Genomic DNA, 14,071 nt, shown 5'->3' on the forward strand with positions numbered 1-14,071 from the left:
AATATTTACTTTTGATTGTTTACGTATGATAAACTGCGTGTGAAGTTTTGTACAGTTTAGTGCACAGTGACAGATACGCTGTAGCGCCGAGTGGAGCACACCAGCCAGTGACAGGCGCCGACAAAGCGGCCGCCAGTAATTGTGTGATTTGATCCGAAAACGCTTTGTTGGCCAGATCATAGCCGATAGATCTGTGATCCATAGATCTTTGTACCGCCGATCCACGACCCTAATTAAAGAACGGCGAGGAGTCACTGGCTGCTTTGTTCCGGCTTCGATTGTGCGATAGTCGCGTCGTGACGGACGTTTACGATTCTTTTACAATTTCGAGTTGTGGCACAGATTCTCCACGACTCGTCATACTTTTGTGTGCTTTTGAGCGTAAAGAGTAAAGGCCGATCACGCGAGAGTCCCATCGCGTCCCTTCCTCAACAGCTCTGAACTAGATCTATGCTAATACTTTCACCTTAAAACCAATATCAGCCCTTTCTTAATTTAAAATACGAAGTATCCACACCACAGGTTCAACTGACTTGGTTGGCTTGGTACAATAACACCTCTATGTAACAGCTTTACTATCTTGTAGTTTTACACTGGAATTTTTACACTCCCAAGCGAGGATAAGGAGTAAAAGGACCAGGAACGCAAGAATGCAAACAACAAAAGACTTTCAGGTTTACCCAATCCTGGTGTTGCTAGTTTACGCAATTTCCAACAATCGATTCTTCTGCTAGCCTCCTGATCAATTTAAAGTGATGTTTTTTATCATTATTGCTGCATGTCGTGTCAATAATGATCTGGCTCGCAGCGGGCGACGGAGGTCTTCATCTCGTGTGCGCCCGCCATCAATACTCCACCATACTCCGTCATAAATACTTCACAGATAATTGAAATTATTTTATTGCAATTGATTTTATGTATATTGATTATTTGATTTATTGGGACCGAGTGAATTAAATGATTATTCTCAATGTCGCTCTGTTGATTGGTCGCTGGGGGACATCGGGAAAAAGTTATTAAAATAATAAATGGTGGAAGATATCGAGAATAGTAATGACTGCAGTAGGTGATGGGATACCTTGAAATCTTACGCCCGTTTTCGCCAACCTAGTTGAGGAAAACTAACCTAACCTAACGTAAAGTTTTTAACAGCCAGGCTATTTATAAGTTTTCCCAAATGTTTCTAAGTCATCAGCTATTTATTACTTATTAGTCATTAGTGCCTAAAGACTTGTAGGTTGGTAAAAAGAGTTTTTGACTTACTAAAAGTCTGCTACATTTTTTAGCATTTTCACCAACCGCGAAAATATAGCGGACATAAGACAAGTATTTCTCTCAACTATCATCACCAATACTTTCAACATTGCATGATGTGGCTATGACACACAACACGGCCGTTGTATCACGTATGATCACGTGTTATCACGTGTTGTCAAGTGTAGAAAGCGGCTACCAATTAATATCGCATTGACACTTATTAATCAAACTTCGCCTATTACTACTCATTTATCATTGGAACAATTGAACGCTCGTAAAGTTTTATACTGTCATTATTCATTTGATTTTGATAAAAATGATTGCAGATAATTATTTTAATACTGATTCTAACGTAGAAGGCTAATTAAACAACAAATTAATATAACGATAACTTTAATTATAGTCGTGTAATTTATTAGAACTTGTACTTAGGCAACTTGCATTCAATTAAGTTTCGAAGTAAGAAATAAAAAATCTTGATTTGACCGACGTTTAGAATTGCCATCACCCAAATTGCCTTCGCCGGTCAGGCACGACAAAATTCCCGGACATTTGGCCGAAATGTGGTTATTTCTCCGGACACCTCTTAAACAGTAATTACGATAACGTCTTGCCAATTTTTGTTTTTCCAACAAGAATTTGTAAAAATTTGACTAACTCAAGTCCATGCAAGAAACCGTGTGTATGCTTAGCGATTTTTTATCTTTCGTTTATTGCTGCATGACTTAAAAGTTAAATTTCTTTCATCAAAAGTGTCTGGATTTCACCCGGACGCTTTTCAAAAAACCGGCCGGACGCACCTCGGACGCCCTTCAAAATAGGACAAATCCGGGGATATCCGGTCGGATGGCAACCCTACCGACGTCATGCTATGCGCGTCGTCGACAAGTGCCGTTCGTCTGTAAGCGCTCTAACCACCACTTTGTGTCTAGAGGGCGTTTTGCCTAAAATTTCTAGCCACTAAATATCGCTCGGAAATTCAAGAGCTCCGAGAGACTTTTAGTGGTGAGAAAACTCCAATCATCCTTAGGCCTTAGCCATACTATACTCAAACGAACTGAGGATGATCAAATTAAATTTTTCCCTGCAAAAGTTAATGATTATGTGCACTCTTTGCAAACATATTGTGATGTTTACAATCGTGATTTAGTGTGTCTGGTCATCACAGGCTGATGGCCGACGAACATAACTCATCCCGCCAATAAACTGAAGACGGCCAGTGAGCACTCTCTATTAAATGTTAGGCTGTGACCACACTACTGCTTTAATGTTAGGCTGTGACCACACCACTGCTTTAATTTTAAGGCTCGATCGCTCGGGAACGAACTGTCGCCATCAGCATTCCCGGACCAATAAGACCTGCAAACCTTCAAGAAGAGAGGCGAGAGCGTATTCCCTCTTAAATGTCCGGCAACTCACGCGTTGGTTTCCATCAGGTGACCCGTTTCTTCGTTTGCTACCTTATTTTCTATAGATGGTGAAACAAGTAATTATAATACTTTAGGGTGAAAAACTGACTGCCAGCTGCCAAACGTAATACGTATATCGAGTTGTTATAGTTAAATGTTGACGGACTACGCTGCATCTGTCCAATAGTTAATTTTCTAATGAATCGTCAGTGCATATTATATTGCGTTTATATTGCGTCTATAGAGTACAGTCGGGAATGGAAAAAAACTCACACGTCCCCTTTCTTCGATTTTCCTGTACAATTGAACCGTTTGGCAAACGCTTCTTGCCAATCTCTGAGTTCACTCTATGTAGTAAAGAATATATTTTATAAAAATCAAAATATTAATTTCTAAATAGTTTAACAAAGTTAACTCTTTTAGAACGTCTACATGAGGCCTGCCGGCTACCACCGGTTTGGGAACTAACCCGGCCAGATGAACCTCAGATCAGGATATCAATAATCTTTAGGGAAATGATTCCCTAAAGCCTTTGATATCCTGATCTCTCACTGTAACTCGAAAATAATACCAACTTCTCTTTTCCAGATTCGCCTGCGAGCTGTGGACATAGTGAAATGTAAGTTGAGCAACCCATGTCATAGTCTTTAGTATTGATTACCTGCGGTCAGTGACGATAATTAAGTTACCTGGGGTACCACCGAGTACCGGTAGTGACACAACCAGCCACTAGGCACGATTTAGAAGAACTTATGTTGTTTTGCCGATTTGAGTTTTGGAAATGTTTATAGGTTTTAAAGATCCTCAGACCTCATTTGTTATCCACTATCCATGTGTAATTTCCCCAATACCAAACCAAAAACTAAAGAAAAGGGAAGGGACCAATACACAGATCAAAGGGGTTTAGAGATCTTTGATTTTCCCGCCCTCCGCAGTAAAAATTTATGATATTTGAGAAGTCTTAACCAGTTTTCTAATATGTTTAAACTGGTCACTCATTAGGTTATTTGGAGTATAACACGTCGCGTCGGCAAACACGGTTTCCGAGAAATGCCCATACAAACATAGGCGATTGACTTGACACGAAAACGCGAAGACCACAATTAGCATAACGGTTCCAGGTAACTCTAGTTGTCTGTCTGGTGGTATTAGTGGGTTTGTTTTAAAATTAGGATCGGTTCACATTGCAACTTGACGAGCCGATGCGTTTAAAAATGCATTAAAAATGAAAAAGGCACCCCGTTGGCGGCAAGCGGCACCTCAAAGTCCCACTAACTACTACTAACCTACTATAAGTCTGTCTGGCAGAAGCAACTATCAAAAATGCCCGGCAGTGAAAAACGAGACTCCTACAGTTATCCTGAAGATAATAAGCTAAAAAATCGAGCTTAACTCTTTATTTATCGGAGGTAGGTCAGTTAAACCGCGACCGAAACTCCATAGTTGCTGGTGATTCTCACCTCTGTGTGGGTCACACACATACAGGCAAACTTTGAGCTTTTATATAATCATGAAAGTCTGGCTGTCGCTGGCTCTTGGGTTATTTTATTATAGAGTGCGTGGCGTTGTCGAAAATCCGTCAAAATGTTTCATGTATACTGTGATGCGTACGGCCCGGTTCAGATGTGAAGATCAAATTGGATGAAAACAAAGAATATCTTGTAACTAACGGAATGAGTGTACCCATTTTACGAGGTAGTTAAATTTGACGGTTGATGATCCGTCTACTCCTTCAACGCGAATAGCCGAAGTACCAGGAACGCAGGAGCTGTGCGGAGATAAATCATACGTCACGACGTACCGGGAACTGACGCCTGTCATATAAATCACCAGGGCTGTCACACTATTGACGCCGTGTTGACAGACCTTTGTTTTGGGTCAAATGTAGAGTCGGTTGTGAGATGATCAGCAGCTACCATAGCCCATGAACTGACCGTCGAGACTCCAGAGATATCAAAACTATTTCTGTTATTTATGGCGTTTGCCTTTGGAGATCTGTAACTCCATTTAACTGCTTTATTACATGTCAAGATGACCCGTGAAATTCGTATCTAGCACTTTACTGTCTAAACACACTAGGGCGAAAATACGTGGCCGAAGTTCGGCATGATTACGTCTGCAATGTATTTTAAATTACCGATGACACACCATGCCGAAATTACGTCGCGTTTATTGTATGCGTAGCGCATTGCTGACGTAATCATGCCGAACTTCGGCCGCGTATTTTCGGCCTAGTGTGTTTAGCTAGACACTAACTCTAATTTGTATAAAGCTTCCCTGAACTTCTACGAATATTCAAGACTTTTGGCAAATCGGTTCAGGCGTTCTCGAGTACCAACAAAACTTAGACAAATGTTTACTTATATTATAATACTAGTATTATAATATAAGTAAACATTTGCCAGATATTAAACAAATGGAGCTTTGTTTCTTGTACGATCCAGTCCTATCAACTCGGCAAAAAATTTACTGTATACGTCAAACAAACGTCAAATAGAATTAGGAGTGTTGACCAATCAACGCGATTAACATGTTTTGTCATATTTTCAAAATGAAATGTAATTGTAGAGTCAGGGTTCTAATTTTTGGTTAAAATTAATATTCTAATGAATTTAAAAATTGCATAGAACCTATCAAAACAGGTAGTCTAGTATTACGATGAAGTTAATTGTCTTGTATAATCGAGTCAAACGGCAACGGGGATGATGGTGTGTCTGACAGGATAATTATTGCATGTATATTGTATACGGTGTTTGATTTATACGACACTAATTATACATAATGTGACGTTTATTCTAATAAGTACGTAACGGAGTTGTTAATTGCCTTTTTCGGAGTAATTGTCTTTAAATGGAACAGCGAAATCAAAAAATTAAGTTCAGTTTTTTAGGTGTAGCTTGAATATTTTTATTGGAAATTAAATTCTAGACCTTGGTACTTAACACAGATACAGTAGAAGCTGTTTTCTGATCATTTATGGGCATTTAGATACTTTTTGATTTCTCAGATTGAATTAAGTAAAACAACAAAGTAAGGCAACAGGTTGCTACAAATAAATTTTGGACATCCCTGAAATGTATGAAAGACAATAATTCTTGTAATTACTATTCGACGCTATCGGCACATTGGATTTTAAATTTTAATCGCACATACCTAAAGTCGACTTTTGAACGCAGTTCCGAGATGAAAGTAAACGCACGAACCAATTACGATTAGTGGAGTGCAACGTATTGCAAATTTTATTCGTTTTCGATCCAGCCAAAAGCCGAAATTTTATTAGCGTCATCATTTCGTAGACTTGGCACATTCCCCTCCGCTATACATAATATACAAAACGTCTTGAATCTTGATGTCTCAATGTTTATGCAAGTATTTAGCCGTGGATGATATACAACTGTCACTGGCATTCATCATCAGCGAGCCCCTGCCGGTTGACTATGATTTAGTACTGGAGTAGTGCCAACTATCTGCTTTGAGCGGTTATGATGCATTGACTGACGAGGAAATAGCCAGGGCTCTTTATGATGATCTGTAAATGGTCAGACGGATCGTCTAACGGACGGCTCATGAACACTTTTAGGGAAAGAAATTGCATGGTGTTGACATGAAACATGAAAAGGTATTTCATGACCTTTTTGGTGTAAGGTTGTATGATTATATAATATGACGCTTACAACTCATGGAGCTGTAAGCAGAAGTAGGAAGATCAAAATAAGTAGACTCTTTGACGTTAACTACCTTTAGCCCTGTGCAAATTATCTTCAAAATAATCTAATAATATCACTTAGTAAAATGCGATAGGCAATGAAAAGTTATTAGAAAAAAATACGTTCGTTTAAATTTTAACTCTTACAAGTGTCACAAAAATAATATTAGTCATCTGATTATTATGCAGTCGTCTATAACCCGACATGGCCTATCGATTGGGCCGACTCTATTTCCGATTTGTAGGTCAACTTGTGTCCACACGATCCAAATAGATCATTGGACCTGACCTCGGGGGGTTTTTTGCACCTTTGACCTATTCTTAAAAACACTCCGTGTTCATTAAATAACTACTGTGAAGGTTCTACGGATGTCTTCTAATATTGGGCAAGAACCTTACTCCTACATGGGAACAATGTGTGCCATTAGGTGCCATTTTCTTGAGAAAACCCCCTTGCTGCAGAACACTGGGGAAAACGGGGGGAAACGGACTAGTGGCTAAGTCCTAAGAGATAACGCAAAACCGGACAGTCGAGTAGGTATATTTTACTATTTTTGCAAATCCGATTGCTGGATAAGCGGCCAATCGAGCCTGGGGCCGTACCACGAAACTGTTTGAGACTCAAACAATCAAACCAAAATGCCGAGTCCTACTGTAACGAACGAGAAATGACGTTGTTAGAGCAGGACGCGGCATTCTCGTCCGATTGTTTGAGTCTCAAAACAATTTCGTGGTACGGCCCCTGTCTTTGACTGTCCAAAAATTGTTGATAATTTATCCACCCATATCAAAATGTTCTGGCTATTTATTTTTTAATTCCAATGAGTATCAATCAGGACAACCGGGGACAAAGAGCTAATCCCGAAGTCCATTGTGTGGCGAATAACGCGGCGTGGTGTGGCGACGACCTCATTATATCGCCACGATTATTTCAATCAATTCAAAACTCATTCCCATTGATAGATGCTTTTCAATTTCCTCGGAGATTCTTTTCAATTTAGGAGTGTTAACAATACGGATCTTTTATTTTCTTATTGAAAATTAGCAGGATATTCGGCTTTGTCTACTAGATATTGCCCGCAACTCCCTTCCCGCAGATATTCGATTATATGATAAGTATATACTATAATATATACAATGTGTCCCGACACCAGTGTCCGATCCTTCAATGTCATGATGTATGGCGTATTTTAGTGACAAATTGGCTTTAAATTTTTTTTCCCTCAAACTTTTGAAAAAAATATTAATACTTCATAAGTAAATCGTTATCATTTTTGAACTATCTGACTTAAAGCATAGAAGCAACGGAATTTATTTTAGATGAAAACCTCCTCTTCTTTTTAAAATAAAAAAGAACCAGTTTATTAGCAATAGCTTTTCACAAAAAGCCATTAATTAAAAATTCACAATTTTTTCCTTAAACTTTGGTTTTTCTATGTTTAATTCCATGAAAATAACATATTGCGTGTGTAAGCATAGTCTACAACTTTAGCTATCAAATTACACCTTTTTTATCTTCATAGGATATGTGTAGTATGAGTAGTACTGGTCAGATTAGTGTGAAAACCCGAGAAAAACTAAAATGGCTGCCATTTTACAACCGTTAGAGAGAGAAAAAATTTGAGGCCAATTTGTCGATAAAATATGCCATAGATTATGGACATTAAAGGATCGGACACCGATGACGGGACACATTGTATATCCTTGCGCGGAGCACAAAGTATCTCAAAATAAATATCTACTAAAATTAGTTTAGTAGTTTTAGCGAGAAGAGGTTAAAGACAAAATGATACAAGTAGTAACTGTCGGTTGCTTTGAGTATTTTGGCATTCTACCTTCAGCGTTAACGACCAATCAAAACATTCGATAATTTATCGGATGGGCGATAATGCGCGATTACCGCTACCGACAATAATAACCCCCTCGTACCCACCAACTACGTTTATGATTGATAATCGCCTGCAGATTTACTGCATCCAGTCACCAGTGCCAGGACCAGAATTCCGAGTATGACCTCTATACCAACGTAATAAGTGTTAATAAAGAATATTCGAGGTAATATAACTATGAACGCGCTATAGGTACTAAAATTCTGTAGTTTAATTATAATCCTATGACTACTATAGATGCGCCATAAGGTCCTAAGGTTACTAGTTGTAACTAATAAACCCTCTGGACTAGAACGATTGTACGAAGTTTCGTTTCCTTGTTTGCTCCATATAAATCTATACTATCTATACTAATATTATAAATGCGAAAGTATCTCTGTCTGTCTGTCTGTCTCGCTTTCACGCCAAAACTACTGAACCGATTGTAATCAAATTTTATACACAGATAGTCTAAAGCCTAAGAAAGGACATAGGCTACTTTTTAACTGGAAAAAAGGGTTGTAAGGGGGTGAAAATGCGTAAATTTTTTCAAATTAAGTTAGTTCCAAAAGTTCAAAACAGATGGCGCCAAGAGTCGATAAGAGCCGTAGTAGATCGTGCTATCGCTTGCTCATATGTATTTCTATAGGAGGTGGTACCATGTTGAACAAAGTTTTTCGATTCTTTCGATTGTTATACACGTTATCAAACAACTCACCTACCGACATACCAATAATAAATACTAAATAGTTTATGGGTAAAGCTAAAGTTGTGTAATGCAGCTAAGTTGTGTAAAGATAAATAAGCTTAAAAATTGGGTATAAAAAAGTTTAATAACAAAAAAAAATTTATATTATGTGCACACTACACGGCTGTTTTGGGTATTTTGATTTAAGGGGTACCAGGGTTTTAAAAAGCTTTTGACACCAATTTTGTTGACACCGCGCGCTATAAACTGAAGTCCACGCGGACGAAGTCGCGGGCAACAGCTAGTTACTTATATTTTATCTATTAGGTATATATAAATAAAACTAAATTTTCAATTTTGTAAGTCTCGCTAAAATTCGAGAACGGCTGAACCGATTTGGCTTATTTTAGTCTTGAAATAGTTATGGAAGTCCAGAGAAGACTTATATTAGGAGAGAACTGATATACGAATTTCACTGGTCATGAAGTATTAATTAAAAAATCTCAGACCTTAAACTTTAGATCATGGAACTGTGCAATAGCGAATATTTAAATGCTTGTGACAGGAATAGCAATAGCATGTCGACTACGAATAATAAAAACTAAGGAAACGTAACTCACATACTTCAACCGTTTTGAATTCGGTTCCTTTTTGGCACACTAAAATATGGCAATAGCAACGAAACACTAACACTCAAATTTACGAAATAAAGCCGTTGACATTAATTGTCACTTCTATATAATATTTTGTTCAATCAAAATTGTGTACCGAATACATGCATAAAGTATGCACGTATTCGGGTCACATTTTGTGGACTTTTGGGTGCCCCGGGTTGGGGATGTGCCTCAGTTAGCTGAAGCACCCCGGGGGTATGTCTCTTACTCACTAAAACCACCTGCGGTTCGCCTTCAGCCGTATAAAGGAGGGATGTCCCGGATCTAACAAACATTTTGTAGACTAGTGGACAACATTTTTGACACAATTACTCTTGCTTAGTTTTTATTATTCGTAGCATGTCAATGACCGATATTTAGAAATGTCGTTTTGATCCTTCACTCGATTAAAGTGTGAAATTACTACATGCACTTAATACGATAAAATTGCGATGTCGGAAGTCGTTAGGTGTAAATATTGCTAGTATTAAAGTGATGATTTTTATATGATAAACAATTTTCAACACTAGAAAGTGTAAAAACTTAATTGTAGGTATGCGTACTGCGAAAGGGCATCATATTTCAAACTAATTGCTAGTTATAAGCTAGGTACAACATAAATATACAAGCCCCTTTAGCATGGCCACAGTAGAAATGCGAAAGCATAGATCTACTGTGATAATGCTAAAGGGGATAATAATACTTTAGGATGCGTTTGTGTCACCACTCACCAGTCGAGTTTATCGTAAAAGTAGCAGCGCTGAAATAGTTAGGGTTGCCATCAGTGGACACCTAAAATTACCCTTTTTATTTAAAAACTCAACAAAAAATAATGTAGAGTTGTAAAATTTAGGTAATACAACATTCGACAAAAAATAAATATTATTAATAATTTTGAACATTATGTATATTTTTAAGAACATGCCAAGTGGTTAAGGTTAAAAACGTAAAAACTATAATGTAGTAATTAATAATTAGATATGTATTTAAACAACTTTAAACATTTTGTTTTTACCTCAATATGTTTTATTATATTCGCAAAACATGACCTTTCGTTGTTTTTTGACATTTAATGTTATTTTTTTCGTAATTTTCCGCGGTAGTTAAATATAAAATTATTCTTTATAATTAACGCTTCAACAATGTAATATTAAAAATTATTAATTGTAATTGTTACTTAAATATAATGTGCACGCAGCATTATATTTATTGCAGAAGTACCACGGCATTTAATCGTTAAATAAAATTATATAATTATTACTTAGCTGTTCATTGCATGCTATTTATAGAATAAATAATATTTTATTATTTTTATAACGTGATATTCCCTGAAATCCGTCCTCGCCTTTGCGTGAAGACAAGAATCTGTTAAGTTTTAATAAAATATCCCACCGATTGACGTGGGAGAGCCATGCTTTGGCACGAATGGGCCGACTCGAACGGAGAAATACCACGGGCTCACAGAAATCCAGCCGAATGAGTGAATTTACCGGAGGCCCAATCCCCTACACTTTTCCCTTCCCTACCCTCTCCTATTTCCCACCAAAAACATTTTATGTAAAATGTTACCTCGACGAACACAAAAGGTTTGCCCTGTGAAAAAGACATCAGATCTAAATATGTAGAGCCAAGCTTCTGAATCTACGAGGGCCTAACTCCACCGACCCTAACTCAAACAAATTCTACATATCAGTAAGTATATAATATGGCTTCGCTGTTTCGCTACCGTCGTGGAGGTGAGGCGAATGTTTAGTTTTTGAAGTAAGTAACGAAACAAAAGCCATATTTACATAATTACTAATATGTAGAATTCGTTGGAGTTAGGGTCGATAGAGTAAGGCAAAGCTTTTGTGGTCGTCGAGGTAACATTTTACATGAAATGTTTTTGGTAGGATTTCAGTCCTTTTTGTAAGTTGCTACTTTTTTTTAATTAATAGGTTTTTAGTTACTGTCTACGGTCCCGTGTAAACTTTCATGTCCTAATTCATTAAATTGGTGAAAGTTTCATATTAAAACTTCCATTACCCCCCACCCTACTAAACTTAGAGTACATACTAAATTTCAGCCCATCTAGCACTTCATTAAAATCTAAAGTATTGGACCTATTCAATTGAGACTTTGTTTGTTTACTAAGTATATTATTGACATCATATTCTAAGAATATAGGAAATACTAATATAACTAACTGGTACTTCGGAAACCAACTCTATGAAGGGTCAAATTAACCTAATAATTAGCCAATGTTTTTCAACAGTAATTTATAAATACATACGTAGGCTAAGAGTGACAAAGGCTAGCTTTTTTCAGAAGGAAGCCTTTGCTTGTGTAAGTAGTTAGAGATTTTATTGAAAATCTTCCAAATCGTGACTAGGAAAACTGTTAGGAATGAAGGTAACCCCGCATCACTGGTAGACTAAAATAATAGCTCCTCTCGCGACTATGACCATTGACATCCCGACTCAGAGCCAGAACTACAATCTCTTGAAAAAATGAAATATACTGGTACCTTTCTCCAGCCTCCTTCCGAATGGACCTCCCTAATCGGCATATCTAATTGGGCCCAAGAGCAGCAAATTCGGCGATGCACGCGAACTGCACCATATATTAGTATCGACAATTACCGCCAGACCTCACACGGACCTTAATTACTGAAAAAAGGCCGCGAGATAACGCTAATGAATCTATGCAAATGTGCGCCCACGCGGCTTTGACGCGGCGCCGCGTCCCGTGCCGCCCGCGCCGACTAGGTGGTGCTCCTGTCACTTATCTCGGTGTCTTTTTGCCCCACTCGGTTTTATTTAAGCTTCACGTTTATCGGTGTTATAAATAAAGGTGTCGATAAATTTCGAATTGATTACCTTGCGTTCAGTCAATAAAAGTGTCGATTTTCGATTTCGACGTGGTCTTTTCAATTCAGAAAAATGCCGCGAAGAAATTGATACACAAGTCACAACTGTTAATGACCAAAGGCCCATACACCCGAAGCCGATCGAACTGATCGGTCTGATCGCAGGCCAACCTGATCAGACTGCACAAAACGCTGACTTGTTTGTAAGGTCGGCCTGTATCAGTTCGATCGGAACCGGATCGATCCTCTTCCCTGTACATGGGGCCTTTAAAAGCGTCTTTAAATACCAAAAACTTAACATTATTGTCGAACTGAATTAATCTACCAAAAGCACGAAATCAGTAGCATTCCTTCCCAATTCTTGCCAGATTCAGACGAATATAATTGAAAGAGTTGCATGAGAATATCAGATGTAGTGAGATTGTGTATCAAGTATCAGGTAGGTACGTATGTCAGGAGATAAACGAGCCAACTGGCCAAGACATCTGGCGAGCTCATCTTACGATACATTTCAAACTTTTGGAAATGAAATTCAGATCACATTGAAGAAATGTTTCCGATTTCTTACTATCCGTATTCCGTACTGATATTTTTGTCTATCGGTTTTTGTGACCTGTCGGTCGGAAATCACTAGACTGATTTGGAAGAAATTTGATTTGAGGATAATATGAGTCCAGAAGAAAGTTACATATTTACATTTTACGCATGATAGACGAAGTTGCGGGATTCGTCTAGTACTTAAAACGCTTTAAAGAATATTTTATTATATTCATTATCCAACAATGGTTTTTCAATTTGTCAACACATGTCTCAAATTGTATTCTTCTCAATAATCAATCGCTGTATCGGCTATGACAGGGAACAGCTCCAGTACTCGGGAGTCGGGAGTCGGAGCCTTTCATTAAATCCCCCGACTTGGCTCGTTTTTTTCCGTCGCCACTCGCCACCCTATCAAGACTGTTTATGGACTGGAGATAAAGAAACACACAGACACTCCTCACGTCTCATTGTAACCTAGATGCTGTGTTGCCCAACAAAAGTTCCCTAAATCCCCTCTAATATCTGTAAGACTTCAGGTGAAATTTCGTTTTTTTTACTTGATAGGGCATGGTAGTCGATAAATTGTTAAGCTGAAAGTTACTTTATTTTCTATAGATTTTGTTTTTTTTTTTTTATGATGTTATTTAAAATATTTAATGTAATGTAACATATTTTAATCTACGAGTAATTTCTAACAGCCACATTTAACAGAAAGCTTTGACACCAAAAATTAAAAAACAATTAAGTATATTTTAAAAGTAGGTTGTGACTTGTGCGGCTGTTTGGAGCCGGAAGTCACCACATCCATGCTTTTCTCTGCTGCCATTTCATGTCCAGTGTAAAGCGTCAAATAAACATTTTTGTAAAAATTTAAAATCAGACGATTCCCAGCAAGCGGTTACAACAGCTATTGACAAAAACGACCCCAAACCCCTGACTATGTTTGGGTGATCGTCCACATAAACGGACAGTTTGCCCCACATTTCCAGCAGAGCTCGCACGGTGGCAACCCCAAATCAATGCGTCGGTACAAGTCGGCTTACTGGCAAGCTTCGCTCCGGATATGAAGATAGCGAGGGAAAAACGACCGCCGAGGGGGGAC

The 14,071-nt window shown here is 38.0% G+C and overlaps 1 protein-coding gene across 1 annotated transcript in view; it reads left to right on the plus strand.

Moving 5' to 3' along the window:
- The window catches only part of LOC121732105 (protein tiptop), a 248,849-nt gene that overhangs the window by 28,894 nt on the left and 205,884 nt on the right, over positions 1-14,071 (plus strand). Inside the window, exon 2 of the mRNA XM_042121898.1 lies at positions 3,255-3,285. The gene's annotated coding sequence lies outside the window, so the exon portion shown is untranslated. The remainder of the gene's footprint in view (positions 1-3,254; positions 3,286-14,071) is intronic.

This window comes from Aricia agestis, chromosome 11, assembly GCF_905147365.1.
Source record: "Aricia agestis chromosome 11, ilAriAges1.1, whole genome shotgun sequence".
NCBI classification, from domain to species: Eukaryota; Metazoa; Arthropoda; class Insecta; order Lepidoptera; family Lycaenidae; genus Aricia; species Aricia agestis.